Raw genomic sequence first — 21436 nt, 5'->3', positions numbered from 1 at the left:
ATATTAGTTTTTTTATTTTAATGTATGTGAAATTTTGAATGGATCTGAAATTTTGTCAAGAGTCAACATTAAGAATACTTCTAGAGAAAGATGTGTAGCTATGGGTTTTGTCTCATCTAATCATGTTGCTAAGTCACTCATAAATCAGAACTTTTCAAAGGAATCAAAACTTTTCAAAACATCCTAACACATTTTTGGAATCATACAGAAAACTTTTCATTCACGCCTCCTCTGTAATTGTAGTTTGCAAAATAGGAAGAGTGGATGGATAGAAATTCTTGGCAATAACAGTTAAGGTTGTGGGGCTATAACTAAGAGAACTTGTAATAAGATCTTCTTTGATATATTAATTAACTACATAATTCATGAATTCATGTTGTAAAATGTTCAGCCATGTGATAACAACCTGAGGACCATGAGGTTGTGCAAACCTCCCTTCACCCTGGAGTTCCCAAAGAGGCAAAGGACTAAAAATTAAGGTCACAATATAGACTTTTTCAAGCAACTATATTTTAGGACCCGTGCCAGGATAAGTAGTTCTTATACTGTCTACATTTGCTGCTATGCTACAGCCAAGGAATACAGTGATTGTTTTCTTTTTTTTAACAAATCAGAAAAATCATTTATTGTTTTTTAAAGATTTTTACCAAAAAGCATTTGAAAGTAGAAACATTTCTTTTTGCTTAAATAAAGGTTAATCTTGAACTGTCTTAAAATGTTGCCTCTTTCCAGAAAAGGATCTTCCCCAGTGATACATATAATTAAGCTATGCTTGAAGGCTGAAGCAGCCCGTCAGCTAGATACTGAAGTCTCAGCTGGTTATCTCTTCTCCCATCCAAGTACTAACCAAACCAGCCCTGCTTAGCTTCCGTGATCCGGCACATTCAGGACGGTAAGGCCATAGACAAATTGCCTCTTCTATTTTTGGTTTGTGCCCATTTCACCTGCACATCCATTCCAATGCCCAACATGCCTATTGCTAAAAAGGACTCAAGTGAAAGTGGTGACAATCTCACTTGCCTCCTGACCACAAATGTGGCCTTGGTGACGGAAAGGGCATGGCTGGGTCCACAGAGTCCCGGACCTGCTCACAGGTGTGCAGGGCTGGAGAACAGCTTGTTCAGGAATTGTCCAAGCTGACAGAACAGGCAGGAGGAACAGGTTTCTTTGCGTGTTTCTACTGTACAATTGAGTGTCCTGTGGATACTTATCAAAATAAAGATGGGATTCATCTTAAATTTTCTGGCTCTAAATTGATAATGCTGCATAAGGTATTTACATAATGACAAGATTACTTCAGAAGGGGACAGTCAGGTAAGATGACCTCAGATGAGGACAGTCAGAAGCACAATCCTGACTCCTACTCAGCAAATCAAGAATAGTTGTAGTGAAACAGATTATGTTCTAAAAGTCTATACTCCTGTTACCTCAGAGATGATTAATTTGTTTTCCCCTATAAACAATGATGCTGAGGGATGAAATTACTCAATCTGTTGGTATATTAACATTCATAATTGTGTTTATTGAAACACATGGTCATTTACTGGATGAAAATGTAATATTGGCCTTGAGATATTTTCATCTGTGCAGACTGTCGTAATGATATTACTATATTATGCTAATGGTCACTTTACAAAAATGAAAGTTATAAAATGGCAACAGAATGTTGCTGTTTTATGCCATTTTTCCAGTAGAATCTCAATGATATATTAAATCAATCATATTTACTATACTTCTAGGGGAAATTTTACTGAACAATTATCATCCTGATTTAATATACTTTTCAGAGTACTTAGCTGGAGTCTGGCATAACTGACGGGAGTTACAGAATCTCTAATACGGAGATGTTAAAGCTTTTTTGACTCTGATCTCACTATTTGAGAAAAACAAACAAAATTAAAATTCCTCCCAAACTGTCAACAATACAGTTATTCATCGAAAGGTTTGGTCTTTTGTGTATGAATCATGATTAATAAATTCTATTCTATGAATTTTTGTCCCCTGGTATTTAAGCTTTCTCTTGTTTCTGTAATTTGGAACAATTTCAGGAAATTAAATATTTTGTTACTTTTTTTACCATTAACTAAAGTTTGAAGCCCAAATGCCTTTTAAAATTCAGACAGGCCAAATTTTTCGCAGAAAAAGATACTTGAAATGAAACTGAAATATTTAAATCTAAACACAAAAGCTATTTTAAAACGGCTGAAATTATTCTCTTCCTCCTTATTCTCAGAGCTGCAGATACTTACAGCAGTTATTAAAGTTTAAAATACATTGAATTAAAAATTATATTATTAACATAGAATATGTGGAAATAAATATAACTTGCTGTGATTCACAGAACTGGCTGTACTATCTTATGCATCTGTAACAAATTGTCTCTATCAAAATTTCTTAGTCTGCAAGGGACTAAGGGCTTATAGGTGTCTTGTTCTTCATGAAGTTTAGGGATAATGCTCTCCCCTAATCACATGGTTGTTACTTACTACCTATGTGACCTTTGGTAAAATATTTCAGCGGGGTGTTAATTTCCTTATCTGCAAAATGGGAGTAATCATGTATCTACCTTTTATGGTTGTGAAGAGCAAATGAATTACGCATATAAAATATTAAGCACCTTGTAACACATGTGAAGTGAAACATATGTGTTTATTTTTAATAATAAACAATTAATGGTATCTTTGACCAATATAAACTGTGTATCATAATTTTTACTTTCTGAATTCAGTTTGGTTTTTAATTTAAAATGTACTGTTTTGTGAAATGGATCATATTTTAGTGATTTTAAGGTTGGTGATTTCTTAAAAGAAAGTACACATTATTCTATGGATTAGTAGGAATTTAATTTTTCTTATATTATCATTGAAGCCAAATATTTTAAAATATATAATTTATCAACACATAACAATTCCATTTATACTTCATATTTATGTATAAATACTATTTTTGCAGTCTTCAACATTTCAAATGTATTGACACATTCTTACTTTAATTCAAATTATTCCCATTTGGGACTTGTTCAAACAGTCTCGTAATCAAAACCCGGATGATCCATTCAGATCCTTTAGCAGGGCCTGAATATCCTATGTTCCTCATGAGCTAGCAATGTGAATAACCTTGTGAAATAGGTGGCACAGGGATTTTTTTTTTTTCCAAAACAGAGTCTATGAAAATTGCGCTTTGCCCCAAATTGTTCATTGCTTTTGCACACCTTGTAGCACGTGCAGCTGGGGAGTCTCTTTATGACTGAGATCTCAGTCCCCATCTTCTTCCCCTCACAGGAGGTGCTCATGACATTTTATCTAGTCAATTCTCACATAAAGGGCTTGCCTTAGATACTGACAAATGCCTGAATGACAACAGAGGTTCTGGCAAATGCTGTGATAGTGTGTTTGTTGGCGATTACCTCTCTCAACACTGTCAAAGATTCAGATTGTAAAAAATATCCACACATACAACTTTGTCTGTTATCATTATATGGACTCAGAAAATAAAGCAAAGAAATGAGGCAATTTTCTGGACAATCAGGCAAGAAAAATGGCCTCAATTACTTATTTTGTCTCTCTGTCTCACTTCTCTAGACATTGCTTGGGGGCAGGGGGTGAAAATTTACTACAGTTTTCTAATATATTGATTACTTTAAAAACTAATTTTTTTTTGACAATTTGCTGAAGGAATCTTTGCTGAAGATCAAATTGAGTCTGAAGCCGGAGGTAGCGGCTATTTTTATTTATTACACCATGAGGTCACCTAGATTATGCTTAACCAACTTTACAAGTAATTTTTCTGAGCTTAAGGGTTTGATTTTTTTTTTTCATAAAGTCACGAGGGCTAATTTCCAAGTGGGTTTTGGGGAAGATTTATGATTCTACTTTCTGATCATCCAAACCAAGAATCTAGATCCCATTATGGACAAGGTCTTAGAGACGTGATGTGAGTACCTTTCTATCTTCCCTTTCCTTTCCGTCCCCATGAATCACTTCTCTTCTGGATTACATTCAATTCTTTCAGATTCATTCCGAGCTCCATTCGATCCTTCCTTTCCACTGTGACCAGAGTGATTTTTCTTAAGCACAAATTAGCCCGTGTCCCCTTCCTACTTAAGATCCTTTTATTCTGCATAAGTGCTTTCAGGATGAAATTCCAAACTCCCCAGCGTCACACACAAAACCCCCTGTGTAAGGGCAGTGTTGTACTTGCTCTCTTATCTCCCTCCCAGGCACCTCCCTAGAGCTACCCGGACACTGCAGTAACTCAGACGCCCCCACCTGCAGTTAGGCTCCTTCCTGTGCCCCAAGCAGCGCTTCTTAACTGGGATGATGCTGCACTCCAGGGGAGATTTTTTGCAATATCAGGTGACATTTTGTTTTCGTTTCTTTTTTGTTTTTTAATTTTAAATTATAGATCTAGGGGGTAAAAGAGAAGTATTGTTACATGGATATATTGTCTAGTGCGGAAGTCTGGGCTTTTAGTATAACTATCACCCAAATAGTGTACATTGTACCCATTAGATAATTTCTCATTCCCCCTCCCACCCTCCTCCCTTTCTGAGCCTCCAGTGTCTATTATTCCATGCTCTATGACCATATGTGCACGTCATTTCGCTCCCACTTATAAGTGAGAACATGAGGTATTTGGCTTTCTGCTTCTGAGTTATTTCATTTAACATAATGACCTCCGGTTCCATTCATGTTGTTCCAAAAGACATGATTTCATTCTTGTTTATGGCTGAGTAGTATTCCATGGTATATATGTGTGTGTGTATACATATATATACATGGTACACACACAAACACACACACACACATATATATATACACACACACATACACATGTATATACACCACATTGTCTTTATCCAACCATCCATTAGACACAGGTTGATTCCATATCTTTGCTACTGTGAATAGTGCAGCAATAAGCATACAAGTGCAGGCATCCTTTTTATATAATGATTTCTTTTCTTCTGAGTAGATACCCAGTAGTAGGACTGCTGTATCAAACTGTAGTTCTATTTTCAGTTCATTGAGAAATCTGGAGGAGACATTTTGGTTGTCACACTGGCACGTCATGGACAGAGGCCAGGGATGCTGTTAAGATCGTAAAACACACAGGACAGCCCCCAACAACAAAGAATTATTCTGTGAAAAATGTCAGAAATGAGAAACCCTGTCCTAAAACAGCCTTGATGGCTTTCTTTACTCACTTTCTCCTACCCTTTAAGACTCAGCTCAAGAGGACTGCCTCTGGAAATGTTCCTTTACCGCCACCCAGCCTCACTGTAATTTACCTCTCATTACTGTTCTTATTTTCTTTTTCTCTTCTATAGATTAAAGCATATTTTAAAATACAATCTTTGGAATCTATTAGGTACCTGTGATGTTTAATACTGAGTGTCTACTTGATTGGATTGAAGGATGCGAAGTATTGTTCCTGGGTGTGTCCGTGAGGGTGTTGCCAAAGGAGATTAACATTTGAGTCAGTGGACTGGAGAAGGCAGACCCACTCTCAATCTGGGTGGATACAATCTAATCACCTGCCAGTGTGGCCAAAATAAAAACAGGCAGAAGAACATGGAAAGACTAGACTAGTTTAGTCTTCTGGTCTATGTTTTCCTCTTGTGCTGGCTACTTCCTGCCCTTGAACACTGGACCCAAAATTCTTTAGCTTTGGGACTTGGACTTGCTTCCTTGGTCCTCAGCTTGCAGACGGCCTACTGTGGGACCTCACCTTGTGATTGTGTGAGTCAATACTCTTAATAAACTCCCCTTTTTATATATGTCTATCCTATTAGTTCTGTCCCTCTAGAGAAACCTGGCTAATACAGATTTTGGTACAAGTAGAGTGGGGCCTACTGAAAAGATACCGAAAAATGTGGAAGTGACTTTGGAACTTGGTGACAGGCAGAGGTTGGAACAGTTTGGAGGGCTCAGAAGAAGACAGGAAAATGTGGGAAAGTTTGGAACTTCCTAGAGACTTGTTGAATGGCTTTGATCAAAATGCTGATAATGATATGGACAATGAAATCCAGGCAGAGGTGGTCTCAGATGCAATGAGAAACTTGTTGGGAACTGGAGCAAAGGTGATTCTTTTTATGCTTTAGCAAAGAGACTGACAGCATTTTGCCCTGCCATAGAGATTTGTGGAACTTTGAACTGGAGAGAGATGATTTAGGGTATCTGGCAGAAGAAATATCTAAGCAGCAAAACATTCAAGAAGTGACTTGGGTGCTCTCAAAGGCATTCCGTTTAAAAAGAGAATCAGAACATAAAAGTTTGGAAAATTTGCAGCCTGACAATGTGATAGAAAAGAAAAATCCCATTTTCTGAGGATATATTCAAGCCAGCTGCAGAGATTTGGATAAGTAATGAGGAGCCAAGTGTATTCACCAAGACTATAGGGAAAATGTCTCCAGGACATGTCAGAGAGCTTTGTGGCAGTCCCTCCAATCACAGGCCCAGAGGCCTAGGAGGGAAAAACAGTTTTATGGGCTGGGCCCAGAGTCCCTGTGCTGTATGCAGTCTAAGGAATTGGTGTCTTGCATCCCAGATGCTCTAGGTGTGACTGAAAGGGACCAAGGTACAGCTTGGGCCATGGCTTCAGAGGGTGCAAGCCCCAAGCCCTAGCAGCTTCCACATGATATTGAGCCTGAAGGTGTACAGAAGTTAATAACAGAGGTTTGAGACCCTCCACCTAGATTTCAGAAGATGTACAGAAATGCCTGGATGTCCAGGCAGAAGTTTGCCACAGGGGTGGGGTGCTCATGGAGAACCTCTGCTAGGGCAATGCTAAAGGGAAATGTGGGGTGGCCCCCCACAGGGAGTCCCCACTGGGGTGCTGCCTAGTGGAGCTGTGAGAAGAACACCACCATCCTCCAGACCCCAGAAAAGTTGATCCACTGAAAGATTGCATCATGCACCTGGAAGAGCTGTAGACACCCAATGCCAGTCCATGAAAGCAGTCAGGAGGGAGGGTGTACCCTGCAAAGCCACAAGGGTGGAGCTGCCCAAGGCTGTGGGAGCCAACCTCTTGCATCAGCATGACCTAGATGTGAGACCTGGAGTCAAAGGAGATCTTTTTGGAGCTTTAAGATTTGACTGCCCTGCTGGATTTTGGACTTCCATAGGGCCTTTAGCTTCTTCATTTTGGCCAATTTCTCCCATTTGGAATGAGTGTGTTTATCTAATGCCTGCACCTCCATTGTATCTAGGGTGTAACTAACTTGCTTTTGGTTTTACTGGCTGATAGGCAGAAGGGACTTGCCTTGTCTCAGATGAGACTTTGGACTGTGGATTTTTGAGTTAATGCTGAAATGAGTGAAGACTTTGTGGGACTGTTGGGAAGGCATAATTGGTTTTGAAATGAGAGGACAAGAGATTTGGGAGGGATTGGGGTGGAATGATATTGTTTGGCTACGTCCCCACCCAACTCTCAACTTGAATTGTAGCTCCCACAATTCCTATGTGTTATGGGAGGGACCCAGTGGGAGGTAATTGAATGAGGGAGGCGGGTCTTTCCTGTGCTAGTCTCTTGCGATAGTGAATAAGTCTTAAGAGTCCTGATGGTTTTATAAAGGGGAGTTTCCCTGCACAAGCTCTCTTCTCTTGTCTGCCACCATATGAGACATGCCTTTTACCTTCCACCACAATTGTGGGGCCTCCCCAGTAACATGGAACTGTGAGTCCATTAAACCTCTTTCTTTTGTAATTGCCCAGTCTTGGGTATGTCTTTATTAGCAGCATGAAAATGGACTAATACAGTACCTAACATGCTTATTGATTATACAAATGAATAATACTGATTATGGCGAATTTGCCTATCCATGAATGCTGATGGCATGGTGAAATGTAACAGGTTTGAGTCCCTTTTAGCTATGCTTACTTATTTATGAAATGCCTTTGGGACAGAGCAAAACTTTCATGAATTCATTTAGAAATTCAGAGGAGAAAAATTAAGACATTAGTAAAATAAGTTAATTTTCGAATTATGACTATGTACAGATTTTTCTACAATTTCAATTTTACATGTTGGAAACAGAACAGCTGTGTGAATAACAGACAAGAGCCCCATCCAAGGCTAAATACTATCATTCACTTATTTTCCAAATATTTATGAGTGCCTGCTATATGCCAGGCATCATGCTACCCCTGAAATGTCATGATGAGCAAAATGTCCTGTGTCTGCTCTGAGAGAGTGACAGTCCAGTGGGAAAGACAGACAATGCAGAAATATTATAAATGAAAAAATTACAGTGATCATGACTGTGAAGAAGAGGGAAAGGGTGTTAGGAAAGTTTACAAAGAAAGTGTATGTGTGGGGCTGGTCTATTATAAGGGGGCAGGAGGGCTTCCCATAGAGTTGTACTGTGGAGCTGATTTTGACTGGGGAGGTGGTGCAGGGTGGGGGATGAGTGTGCCAGCCAGAGGAGGAGCACATAGAAGCCTGAGGTGAGAAGGGTCCTAGCATGTTCTGGAACCAAAGAGAAGACCAGTGTGGCTGGAATATGGGGGAAGGGGAAGGCTGGGAAGGACACTGGGCTGGGGAGGTGGACAGAGCCTTTTATATAATATTAAGTGTTGACAGGGTCTTTAGGCTAAAAAACATTTAGGGGAGCTGTTATGTGTGTAATTATTCCTAACTGAAAAGTTCAAAGTACTGTTGTTTGAGCTATATTTTGTTAAAATCAACAATGACAACAACAAACTACTGGGACAACAAAAATTTCTTCCTGGATTGCTTTTTAGATTGGGTATTTTCATAGTTGTATTAGTTTCCTAAAGCTGCTGTAACAAATGACCACAAACTTCACGGCTTAAAACCACAGAATGTACTCGCTCACAGCTCTGGAGGCCAGAAATCCACACTGGAGGCCTCGGCAGGACTGCACTCCTTCCGCAGCTCCAGGAGAGGAGGTTTTGTTTGCCTCTTCCAGCTTCTCGTGGCTCCTGGCATTCTTGGTCTTGTGGCCACAGAACTTCAATCTCTTCCTCCCTCTTCACAGGGGTCCTCACATGAGCTTCTTCTCTGTGTGTCAAAGCTCTCTCTCCTTTCTCTTATGAGGACTCCAGTCAGTGGATTTAGAGTAGATTTCTAAGTCCAGGATGATCTTAATCTGCAGATCCTTAACTGCATTACATCTGCACAAACCCTGTTTCCAAGTAAGGTCATATTCATATTCACAGGTACCAGGGGTTAGAACTTGGACATATCTTTTTGGGGGACACAATTGAAGTCACTACAATAATGTTGATTTCAAATCATTATTACTAGATTATACTTGAGCGTTATTGCTGTGTTATTTCTTAGGGTATTCACCTCAATACTCCTCATCCATTCACCACCACTAAAGATGGCAGGTGCACAGAGAAACAAGCAGTACACTGATTTGGACGTGGGACTCAGCCTGGCTTGGCCACTATCTTGGCCACTATCTGCTGTGTGACACTTAACTCCTGCGAGCCTCATTTCTTCACCTTAAAACGAGGAGTGACACTTGACCTTTACATGTATTATACCCTTTACATGTTTTCTATGAATCTACAACTTCATGACTCGCTTCATGGCTCTGCTCACTTTTTCTTGACCATGCTGAAGTTTTGGCCTCTGGTCCTCCTGCTTTAAAATATTTTATTCCTTTTCTGAGTCAGTGGGGATAGTGGTGGTGGGGCCTTCCCTGACCTATGTAGCTGGATTCCTACTCCAAATCCTTGCATAGAGAGAAACGGTTTTATAGAGGAATGTTTCATTGGAGATGAAACAATGATACTTTGGCAGCTGGGGCAATTCTTTTCTTATCCTTATTGGCGGATTAGTCCCCAGGTGAAGTTTATTTAGCACTTGTCATTAAAGAAATGTGAGTTGGTTAGAAGCCAGTGTGAGCAAGTAGAGAGAAAGTATGTTTCTGATTCAGTTGAATTATAATAAAACAAGCACCTCTGTACAGTTTAAGATAAACTCAAATGAACTGAATGCTATTTATAAAAGCTAAAACCCTTACTAACTTGACAGCAGCATTATTATTAGGCAAAGTGTGATATAACATAGATACACACTCAAAATGGACATAAATGATGCCCATCGTATTTATTTATGACAAAAAATAATCAGCATTGTAAGCACTAGTGATGTTAGGTTTTCTGTTGAAAGTGATTCTTTCTCCATACGTCTGGGGTTTGAGTTCATGTAGCCACCAAACTCTGCCAGAGTTTAATGAGGTTCTCAAAGGTAGGAGATCCATTTAGTCAATGTAGGTGTCTATGAAAGAGCCAGAAACATTAGTCTGGCAGGGTACCAAAGGGAAAGAAATAATTGAAAAGGAGGCATAAAGGGAGAAGAAAGACAGCTATTAAAAAGTTGAATTCTAGTAGAATTATGAGGGTATTTTTACAGCACTCGGTTTATTTTTAGATGGCCTCCTCCATAGATAGACCCCCAACACAAAATGCATCACAGAAAAGTACAAAAGAGCAATAGTCCTTTTTATGAGATTCTGTTCATAGGGAAAGAAAAAGAAGATTTAGCCAGCAGCAGGAATTTGTTCCACCTAGCTTTAAATGAAAATCACTTTTAAAGCAGTTATGGAAAAATTTAGCTGGGTTCCCAAACAATATAACTTGTTCAGTGCAAAGTCTGATTCACGGAGCTTCTGCCGGCAAATCATTATTCTTGCACTACAAGAAAAAGGGTGTATTGTTCCCTGTTACAGAAGAGCTAGGGAAAAAGAACATGATAGTCAGTAGAGGAGCTAAAGAGCCTTGATTTATAGATTATATTGACTCACTAGTGTGGAAAGAAAAAGTAACCCATATCTAATCTTTCAATTCTTCCTTTGAGGCATCTTTCAGATGTGTACCTTCCTCTCCATGACTTCTGAATGTGTCTTCATGCCGTCCCCTCCCTCTTGTTCACCTGCGTTGCCATCATAGTCCCTCGCTCCCCAGCTGGTGTACCAGGTATCTGTCTGCGACACTCAGCCCCATTCCCACCTTATTCTGTGATCTCTTCTACAGCACAGGAACTGGCAGTGTAGGAACTACATTTCCCAGAACCCCTTGCCAAACAGAGCTTTGATTTGGATGCGATCAGTAAGAAGCCCCTGTGGGAGATTTGGATGGCACAGAAGTGTGTGTTGGGGCAGTGGCCTGCTGACATGCAGAGTTTGGAACCTAAAGGGTTTTTAGTAGCCTTTAGAAGTTCACCAATAGATACCGGAGGCTGCTGTGACCTGTGGGGAAGTTTCCTTGAATTTCTGACCTGCCTGGAGTCAATGTCTAATCCCTCGGTAGCCATTGGAGAAGCTGAGGCCAGCAGTGACCGGCCTGCCTCAACCTCAGCGACTCCTTTCCGTCACTCTCATAAGCACATAGTGACCCACATCAGATCCCTTCTTCCTTGGAGCGTTGAGGAAAGGTTCTATTTTTCTGATTGCTTACATCACTGCTCTCTGGAGCCCGGAAATCATCTATCACAGCTCCTTATTTTATGGATGAAGCTCAGAGAGATTAAGTGACTTGCTCAAGATCACTCGGCTCCTTAGTTATGGAACCAAGCCTGGAATCAATCTCTATCCTAACTTCCAGGCTGGCGCTAATTTCTATTGTTTCCTGCCTCTGTAGATGTGTATACCATCTCCTCATGTTCCCGCACATTTTTATACCCCTATTTTGTTGTATCTATGATGCCAGCAGTTATCATTGTTTCATGAAAAAAAAAAAAAAACCTAAGAAAACTACCACCAAATAAACGGACTCAGTAAATTTTAATCACTGCAAAATTTTATGCTTGCTGAAAAAACTCTTTTCACTTTAATTATAGATTTTTAAATTATTTATTGCATACACATAAAAAATAAAATATAAGCAAAATAAATTGGGTGAGATATTTCTGAAACTTCCTTTCATGTAGAATATGACTCTTTGAATCATGTTTTTGACTCAGTTATTAAGCCTAATTATATATAATTCTGTATAAATAATATATATTAAATATATTATGTATAAATATTATAGATAATGGATATATAATAAATGTATATAATTAACTTACATAGTTAACATAATTAAATGAATACTTTATGTTTATATAGAATTAAATTATATTTATTGAAAATATAAAAACATAATATATTGAAATATATATTAATAAATAGTTTTAAAATATAAATTTCTATGCCATCAAGAGATAAGGTGAGGTCATATTTCCTTAAAAAATGTTAACTGTAGTTTGAATTTTGTGGGTACATTGTAGGTGTATATATTCATGGGGTATACATTACACATTGGTGCAGACATGCAATGTGTAATAATCACATCATGGATAATTGGGTATCCATCCCCTGAAGCATTTATCCTTTGTGTTAAAAAAATATGGAATCTTTATGAATTTATGTGTCATTCTTGCCCAGGGGCCTTGCTAATCTTCCCTGCATTGTTCCAGTGTTAGCATATGTGCTGCCAAAGCAAGCGCAATATAACATTTAAATCTGTTAAGCAACTAAAATGCTGTGGTGCGAGACTCTTAAGTCATTTGGCAATGACATAGAACTAGACTTCTTTTTTTACTTTTGCTTCCTGTATGTTAAACATATATAATACACTGTCTCACCCATCCTCTTTCAAAACAAGTAGTTCCTAGGAATAATAAGAGTGGTCTGTAATTGTCTCTGAGGTTTTCTTGCAAGATGCTGACATGTGTCTTACATGTTGTTCTCCTACATGCAAACATTGCTTGTGACATCACAGCTGCCACCTGGCTGAAGGCAACTATAAGATGTCATAGATTCTAAGATGCATCCCAATTTCAGAAATATTACAATAAAAAAATCATGTGTCACAAAATTTATTCAATTTTTAGTTCTGCTCTGTTCATTTCTGGGTCTTCAGGAAGAGTGTATGGGTTTTCAAGGTATAGTTAGTAGCATATAATTATTTTTAGTGTCTCAGAATACAGGCGTACTTGGGGATTATTAAAATATGGTTTTTCCTTAAACTGAAACTTGTATCTTATGTATTCATAATGCTATTGTTTTAATGTAACTAATCACTCTAATTTATGATTAATTTAATGTCTTTAAGGCATAACATATACAGCTTTAATTCTTGTTTGGACCCAACAAACATTTATTGTTCTCACATTACCAGGCATATTTGCGTCTCAGAAGATTATTAACTCTCATACTTAATAAGAATTCCTCTAACTTGAAAACTCAAAGATTAAGATTTCTGTGATATCTATGTATAGATAGCAAGGCTATGGTAATGGAATTGGTAAAATCTAGTTTCGTTTGAGAAAAATAAGGCAGAAAACGAAATTGACTTCTTTGAGAGGATACACTTGCCATCTCTTCTGTTTCTTAGGAAATGGGTTTTTACCGTGCTTATTCATAACCAGTACCTGCTTCTTGAACATTTAGCTGAGAAGAAAAAGTAGCCTAGCAGTCAGCAGGAACTGGCTAATACAAGGGAATGTTATATGGAATAAAGTAATGCATACAAAGCATGTCACCTGCCAGATGTGTTTCCATCTGTTGCTCAGACTTTTATCTTATTTTCCCTCCAACCAATTATATGATCTTTCCATACTTGGCAAATAGTAGGCAATCAATGAATGATAAGTTCCTTCTGTTTCCTGCTCTTGCTCCAAAGTTAAAGCAGGGCAAATACTTGGGTTGAAAAGATTTTCCCTTCTTTACAGCTTGCCTACAGTTTTGAAGAAAGTAGATGTAGTGGACTGAATGTTTATGTGACCCCCACCAAATTAATATGCTGAAATCTTAACACCCAAAGTGATGTTAGGAAGTGGGGCCTTTTGTGGGGATGTAGGTCATGAGATGCAGAGCCTTCACCTATGGTATTAGTAAGAGGCCCCAGAGAGTACATTTTCTCCTCTGCTAGGAAAATTCACAGCCAGAAAGAATCATCTATGAACAGAAAACTCCCCATCGCCAGATACCAGATCCGCCAGTGCCTTGGCATATCTTGGACTTCCCAGTCTCCAGAGCTGTGAGAAATGAATTCCTGTTGTTTATAAGCCACCTAATTTATGTTTTTTTTTTTTTTAAATAGCAACCCAAATGGACTGAGACAGTGTGTACTCCAAGTCACTCACAATCTCAGATTCACACCTGTATGAATGCCCCATGGAAACAAAGTCCATCATAGCACGTTTGGACTAGAATGGGTGCCCGAGACGCTTTTGGCCTAAGGTTGCTATGCAGATCCACTTCTGGAGCAAGGCAGCTCCAGGATTCTGGGAGACCTTCTCGCGGTAAGCAGATGTAAGATTTCTACAGGGACTCCGTGGGATTCACCAGAGCTTGTATGTGACACTTGTGACCTCTGCTTTACTGGGGACCATGTGGCCACCCTAGCTGCTCTGTATTTCCCACAAGGATTCAGGCAGATGCCCAGTGGTCACTCTGACCATCTCAGGCCAGTTCTAATTGTTATTGTGGACAGGACCTTAGGATATCTGAAAATTGACCGTATATTCCTCCAATTGTTCTTGTATACACATCATTTAACACTGGAAAGTAGTACAGTAGAGTGTTCATTATATGTGTGGGCTTTCCAGCTAGCCAGACAAGTTCCAATCCTGGTTCTGTTACCTAGTGTCCTATGACCTTGATTAATTCACTTAACACTTCCATTTCAGCGTTTGTGATATTGGAAAAATGCCTGTCTCACAGGGTTTTTTTTTGTGAGGATTGAATGAGATATGTACATGAAATGCCTGGCACAGAGTAAGCACTAAATATGGAGAGCTATTATGATCATCGACAAACGTGACATTTAAGACTTTTAATTCAACATCATTAGCTCATCTGTCTTATTGACACTTAATCAAGACATTCTAAAGTGTGAGCTCATATTAATTTCCCAGTAACTCAGTTGTCTACTTGAGTTCATTTTCTTCCACCCAACTGAAACTAACTCCTGTGACATGATTGATTTTGCCAGAGTGATTCTGCATATCCTAAACAGGATCTTTCCATCTGCTGTTCAACCCCATCTGTTCTTGCCTCCAGCTGATCCAATTTCATATCCAGTTGGTAGAGGGCCACCTGAAAAAAAACCTGCAGTATGTTCTGATGTCCTGAAGAAATCTTGAGAAAAATTCAGCATAAAGAGTTCAGTCACTTGGACACACTAAAGCCTCAATAAATTATTTTAGGGGAAATGGGGAACTTGCCATATGGTGATGTTTCTTGGTGGTGAAGTTAGGTCATACCAAAGTTAGAACAAACAAGGAAAACTCGTGCCTAGTAGAGTGCTATGTGCAGTACAGACTCTTTGTACTCATGAACTAATTAATATAGTGCTATTATTATGTGGGAGAATTGCAAATACTTTGAAGGTGATAAATATTCCAAAGATGTATCACTTCATTTTTAATGTATTATTATTATTTTTATATTAAAAGTATGATATTTTAGATGATTAGAGAAACTAGGACGTTTAAGACTTTAATTGCTCTTTCACAAAATATGCACTAGACTGCATTCACTTGAGCTGGAGTATCAGTGAACATTTATGAAGAAAGAGATGCTTCTCTGAGTGGTGTAGCATGGTGTAAAAGCAACAGCACTGAGCATCACCCCAAAACAATTTGCTTGTGCTTATTAGACGCCAGATGTTGTCAGATGCACTTTGCCTTTATTACCTTCATGTATTTTATCAAATTAAGAGACAATTTATTGTTTGATGCCCCATCATTTTATGTGGCACTTCCACAAAAGATGTGCCATTGATTTTAAGAATCATCCCAATTAAAATGTGAAGTATGCCTATGTCATAGAATGGAAGAATATGATAATCTATGATTCTTTATAACACCTCCATGACGGTCATTTTACATGTGAATAAATTGAAACTCAGTGATATTAAATGAAATGCCCAAGCCCCTTCCAGCTAGAAAACAAGGAAATCTGGATTGGATCCAATTTTGTCTGCTGCCTAAAATCTGTATTAACCTTGGGCTTCAATGCCCTGGTTCTGAAGTGACTGTAGTTCCAGAGATAGTAAGTACCAGTGAGCAAAGCTCTAGAATGAATTTGTACATCTAATGCTGTACCTGGAAGCACATCTTCATATCTGAAATAAGTACACTACACTCACCCATTTCTTCCCCTTTTTTCCCCCTAGTTTCTTTCCTCATTCCTTGATGATCCACATAGAAAATCATGTTTTAAATGAATTCCTTTTCTCTGTTCTGTATCCTAAAGGCTCGCCTGTTTTGACAGTAATGTAGCTCACATCAGAAATCATAAGAATAGGATGAATGGCTTTCTTTAAGGAAAACTTAAAGGTTTCTCTCCTTTCTTGTAGAATTTCTATTATTATAGAAATAATGGAAATATGCTTTATCTTTGATTAAATAAATGATGGGTTTAATGCAAGAAGTCACTGCATTACTTGCTTTGGCCTGGAAAACAACTGGTCAGAAACCTCCCCAACATTCTACCCTCTCATACTTTCTAAATCATCTCCTTCCCACCTTTTTGGGCTCTATAAGAATATAGCCAGCATCACAGGAGCTATCTATTTCTTCTTCCTGTGACTCTAAGAGCCCCAAGTTCAAAACCCAAAGCTTGGCAAGAAAAAAATCCTAAAGGTAAGTAACATATTTCAATCATTTTACCAATCTCTTTCCTCTTTCCTCCACCAAATACACAGAGGATATCCCTTGACGAGTTTTACAATCTAATTTGTTTAGTAGATCTTCTGGCCCACACTATTTACAGCAAAATATTCATTTACTCAACAAATTGTTCTGAGTACTTTTTATGTGCTATGCTAAGCACTTTACATTTACTATGTAAAACTTACACAACCACTTGGGTAAATTTGGTTCCTAGGGATTAACTGGATTGCAAGGCCACGAAGCCACAGAGTGCTTGACACCATGCATAGGGAAGTCAGGTTGACTCAGAGCCCTTACTCCATCTGCCTGGGGCAAACAGAGAAAATTTTTGGCCTAGGATATTTTTCATCAACAGTGAGTAATTACTAAAGTTATTACTAGCAGGGATTTCAGCCCTTAAAATGTATTCAGCTTTTATCCTGTGTATAGTGAAACCCCGTCTCTACTAAAAATACAAAAAATTAGCTGGGCGTGGTGGCAGGCACCTGTAGTCCCAGCTACTCGGGAGGCTGAGGCAGGAGAATGGCGTGAACCCAGGAGGTGGAGTTTGCAGTGAGCCGAGATCACGCCACTGCACTCCAGCTTGGGCGACAGAGCAAGACTCTGTCTCAAAAAAAAAATAAAAAAAAAAAAAAATAAATAAAAAATCAGCTTTTATTTAAAGGGGATATCCACTTAATGATATTCTTTCTTATTTCTTGATGAGACCATAATGATGGTTAAAAGAACCAAGTGAATTCATTAAATTTTACTGTTATGGGAAATTCTGTCCACTTTTGCCCTGTGACTATTAGAAATGCATTTTTTACACAGATTTTTTCACTTCAAAAAAATTCCAAGCCCTTTTTATTCATCCCAGAGTTCTCTATTTGTTGAAGTAGCTTGCTGTTTGTATCAGTCAGTGAATTGAGTTTGAAGTCTCACTGAAATCTCTGATAAAATATTAGAAAAAACCTGGGGTATAAATGCCAAATGGCTGTTTTAGAGTCCCCATTAAATTTGAATTTGATAAGTCTATGGATCATATATATAGCATGCTATGACTTTTTACTTTCCATTCTCTGGCCAATATTAAACTGTAAATTGAAAGGAAATTCTTGGTCACCATCAAATTGATTGATTGAGTCATAAGCCAATCTTTAAGTCAAACTAATGTCAAATAGGACATAGAATTCTGGGATAGTTCCAGTTATAGAATCAGAATTATGGATTCTTAATTTGGAATAAATTATAGGATTATACTATCACTTACAAATTTTAAGTATGCATTGAACTAGGTTTTGTGTTTTCCTTTTGTGTTCCTTTTATTATTTCTACTAAGGAGCTCAGCCAAAATATCCAATTAATTTTTCCCTATCACTGTTAAAACATTTTCTTAGTGTTCTTGGCTTCGGTCTTTCTCTAAACCCATCCTTCACATGACTGGCATATTGCTGTTTTTAAAACTCATATTATATCCCAGCTTGTAAACTTTTGATGGCCTTCTATTGCCTGGCTTATAGGAGAATGCCTACAACTCCTTAGCCTGATGTAAATCACTACCCTCAATCAACCCTCAAAGTTCTCGCCCTACTTTACTACCTACTATCCCTCTACAAAAACCAAGGAACCGAAGTGAGAATGGCCACCTTAAGGTTTCATGCAAAACCTTTTGCCTTTTTTCTTATATTTTACATCCTACCTTCTATCTTCAACATCCACCCCCCATATCATCTTTTTGAAAAATCTTTCTTAGCCTCCTCAGTACAGAGAGATCTCTGCTGCCCACCAACTCTCAGAGCACTTCTCTCTCTCCACCCCTTGTTTAGTGGTTGTCATCTCTTCTCTCATTTCTTCTCTATTTCATCTCTTCTCTTGATTTGCTGCATATGTATCTTCTCTTTTTATCTGGATTGTAAAAATTTTGTGAAAGATATTATTCCAGTGTTTGAAGATAGCAAGTGCAGGGTTTCTATCTTCAACAGAAATCTTATGTCTCTTTAGATGTTTATTTTCAATTTTATTGGAGAATACTATTATCATACATCAGTGTGTTCTTTCTGAGGAACAACAATCCTAGTTTCTCCTCTCAAAGTACACTTTTACAATAATGAATTATTCTATTTATAGCTTTGTTATAAACTTTCTTCAAGTTCTACCCAACTATATTAATTGAAGTTGTGAAATATAGTATTAGATGCAATTATCATGTAAAACACATCAAGTCTGAGTAGAGCAGAAGGGCTTGCCTCAATAAATTGTTGGGTCAATACTCCATTAACGACCAATCTGGTGTTAGTAAGAATGCTTGCCAGAAGTACTGCTCAGGATATCTATAAACTGCACAAACCCATAGAGACAAATATGTACATATTGTTTGCCTCTTTCAATTTTCTTTTAACAGCTCAACATACATAATTGAAACAAGAATTATTTTTGTTTCAAAGGATGAAAGTAACTGTAACTATTGAATCCTAACATTTTTAATGCTTTAAAAATTAGGTAAATTATTTGGTACATAAAATCTTAGACTCTATTTAAGCAGAATTTTACCTTCAGCACAATCCGTAGCAAGTAAATTTACCAGTACCTCGGAATACTGTAAAATTAATTTCCTTTCCATTACTTGAATCCAATACTTCCTCAATTCTCATTAAGCAAAATTTCCTTCTCCCTGTCTGCCTTCCCTATATGGAAAGTGCTGGATGCCATTATGGTATCACGTGACACACTTCTTTTGTTTCTAGTGTCCCCCAGACAACTACTCAGAGCTTTCCTTTTCAGGCATTGTGTGACCACCATTCACTTCTCTTACTCTTTAAATATTGATTTGAGGCTCTGCAATAAAAAAAAAAAAAGGAAGCTGGTAAAAGAGGCTTTTTTTGGGTGATACTGTGTTTTGGGACAATTTTTTCAAGTATTAAGAATCATATCATTTTATGACTAGGGAGGACCAAACTGAAGTCCAGGAAAATGACTGTCCAAGAAGATCCACAGTTACCTTTTTTGATACTCATACTGGTGATACAGACATGCCAAAACTCGTTCTTTCTGACATGAGATTTAATGATAGGTACCATTTCCATATGGCCTAAACTGTTTGGTAAGCAGGGCTTATCAAAGCCCTGTAAGAATATGGTGAAATTCTGTAGTATTTGAACTTTCCCCCACCTCTCCATACATTCATACACAACTCTACCATAGACTTGAATGAGGTAGCAAGGCTTACTAGCTTCTCAAGACCTCTTCATCACAGCCAGACTTGAGAGTAGAGTTTCCGGGTCCACATCTTACAGATATGTGCCCCATCTTTACTACTGGAAGACAACAAGGAAGGAAGAAATTCTACTCTCTGTGATAGTTTAATCTGAAATGCAAGCTTAAGAATTCCAGAAATTGGAAAAGTATTATTTCAGCCTTTTGAATAAAGGAGAGAGTACACAGTTAAACCTCTGAAGGTTTCACCAAGCCCCTCAAAGTGAATTTCTGCTAAATAGAATCTCGAGACACTAAACACATAATATTGGCATGAAGAATGTCTGGGTATTCAATAAAAGGTTTACTGGTTTATACAGATAAGCCATCCCCATACACCTTCTGAATGCCTTGATGTCTGCTAGAAAGACAACGCAAACCTTACTCATGCCAGGGAGACAGTAAAATAGCCTTCTTACATTGAGTTATTTGCTGCTATATTTATTTTTCTTTTTAAATATAACAATTGTTGGATTTTACAAATTAATACCAAAATGTCAAAATAAATAAAAGAGAACTCTACTACTTTTGCTCCTATTTTGTGAGAGTACCAGCTATGGCAGTATTTTCTTTGTTTTAAGCCATTCATCTATGGGCACATTCCGTAGCTTCAGTAATTTTTTTTTTTTAGCCCTTGCTTGCAAGTAATTGGTATTGATTTTTGCAGGTTACTGCTAATGTGTTTAGTTCCGAAAAGAAATCTAACTGTACCCCTCTCATCCTATAGTCCCTAGAAGAAAATAATATGTATAACTTCAGAGCAAATTGCAGTGGTATACAACTTCTTTAGGCAAAAATTAGGGGTGGGTGCCAAGTTTTTTCAGCATGTATGGCTTCATACCTCAAAGGTAGTGATATGTTTTAACCTCCGCATTATTTCAATTCAATGTGCTGATATATGAAGTGTGATGGTAGTGGTTAATACTCCTTATGCTAGAGGAGTAAACAACGTAGAAATCTCATTTAAGAACAAGGCCCTAGGGAGTGACAAGAAATAAGTCTACCTCTTAAATCAGCACATTCAACTGGGTCGGTCATTAACAACATTGGCACTAATAGCTTTTAGCAGCAGGGCAGCTGCTGATTACAATTGGGTTTCCTGCAACTGTGGCTGCAGATCTGAAGCCTCCATTACAAAGGCAGAAAACTGGGGGAATGCACATGAATTCAAGGTAGAAGGGAAAAGCAAGTGGAGTGTGTAGACCTGGAAGAAAAGGATTCACAATTTTCCATATAGTTAAACACAATTTTGAATATCAGCAGATGGCGTCAGTAAAGGGAGTTGAATATATGGTTTGGAAAGCTTCGGATTATTGCAAAGCAAGCTTTATTATCCAGAATCAGCTCAAGAAGCTAGTACCTACTGTAGAAGCCAAGGTTTCCTTCTGCTAAAATATATTTTCTGTACCAACTCTTGTTTCTTGCAGAGTTGACAAATAGCAAATAAGAGTAGAGTAGTAAAAGTTATAATAAGAAATTTACATATCATTGTTTTTCTAGGTAACAAGGCAAAAAGCTCACACCTTAAATGACAGCCATATTTTTGACTGAAAGTGTCTCA

The 21436-nt window shown here is 38.1% G+C and overlaps 1 protein-coding gene and 1 non-coding gene across 2 annotated transcripts in view; both read right to left on the bottom strand.

Moving 5' to 3' along the window:
• Positions 1 to 21436, bottom strand: part of CNTNAP2 (contactin associated protein 2) — a 2262889-nt gene that overhangs the window by 575472 nt on the left and 1665981 nt on the right. The window lies entirely within an intron of this gene.
• LOC123572573 (U6 spliceosomal RNA) lies at positions 12358 to 12465 on the bottom strand. Its single transcript, XR_006697143.2, has one exon. It is a non-coding gene; the product is annotated as a U6 spliceosomal RNA (small nuclear RNA).

Source organism: Macaca fascicularis, chromosome 3 (assembly GCF_037993035.2).
Source record: "Macaca fascicularis isolate 582-1 chromosome 3, T2T-MFA8v1.1".
In the NCBI taxonomy this organism is placed as follows: domain Eukaryota; kingdom Metazoa; phylum Chordata; class Mammalia; order Primates; family Cercopithecidae; genus Macaca; species Macaca fascicularis.
This window is presented reverse-complemented; position numbering and strand designations above follow the sequence as displayed.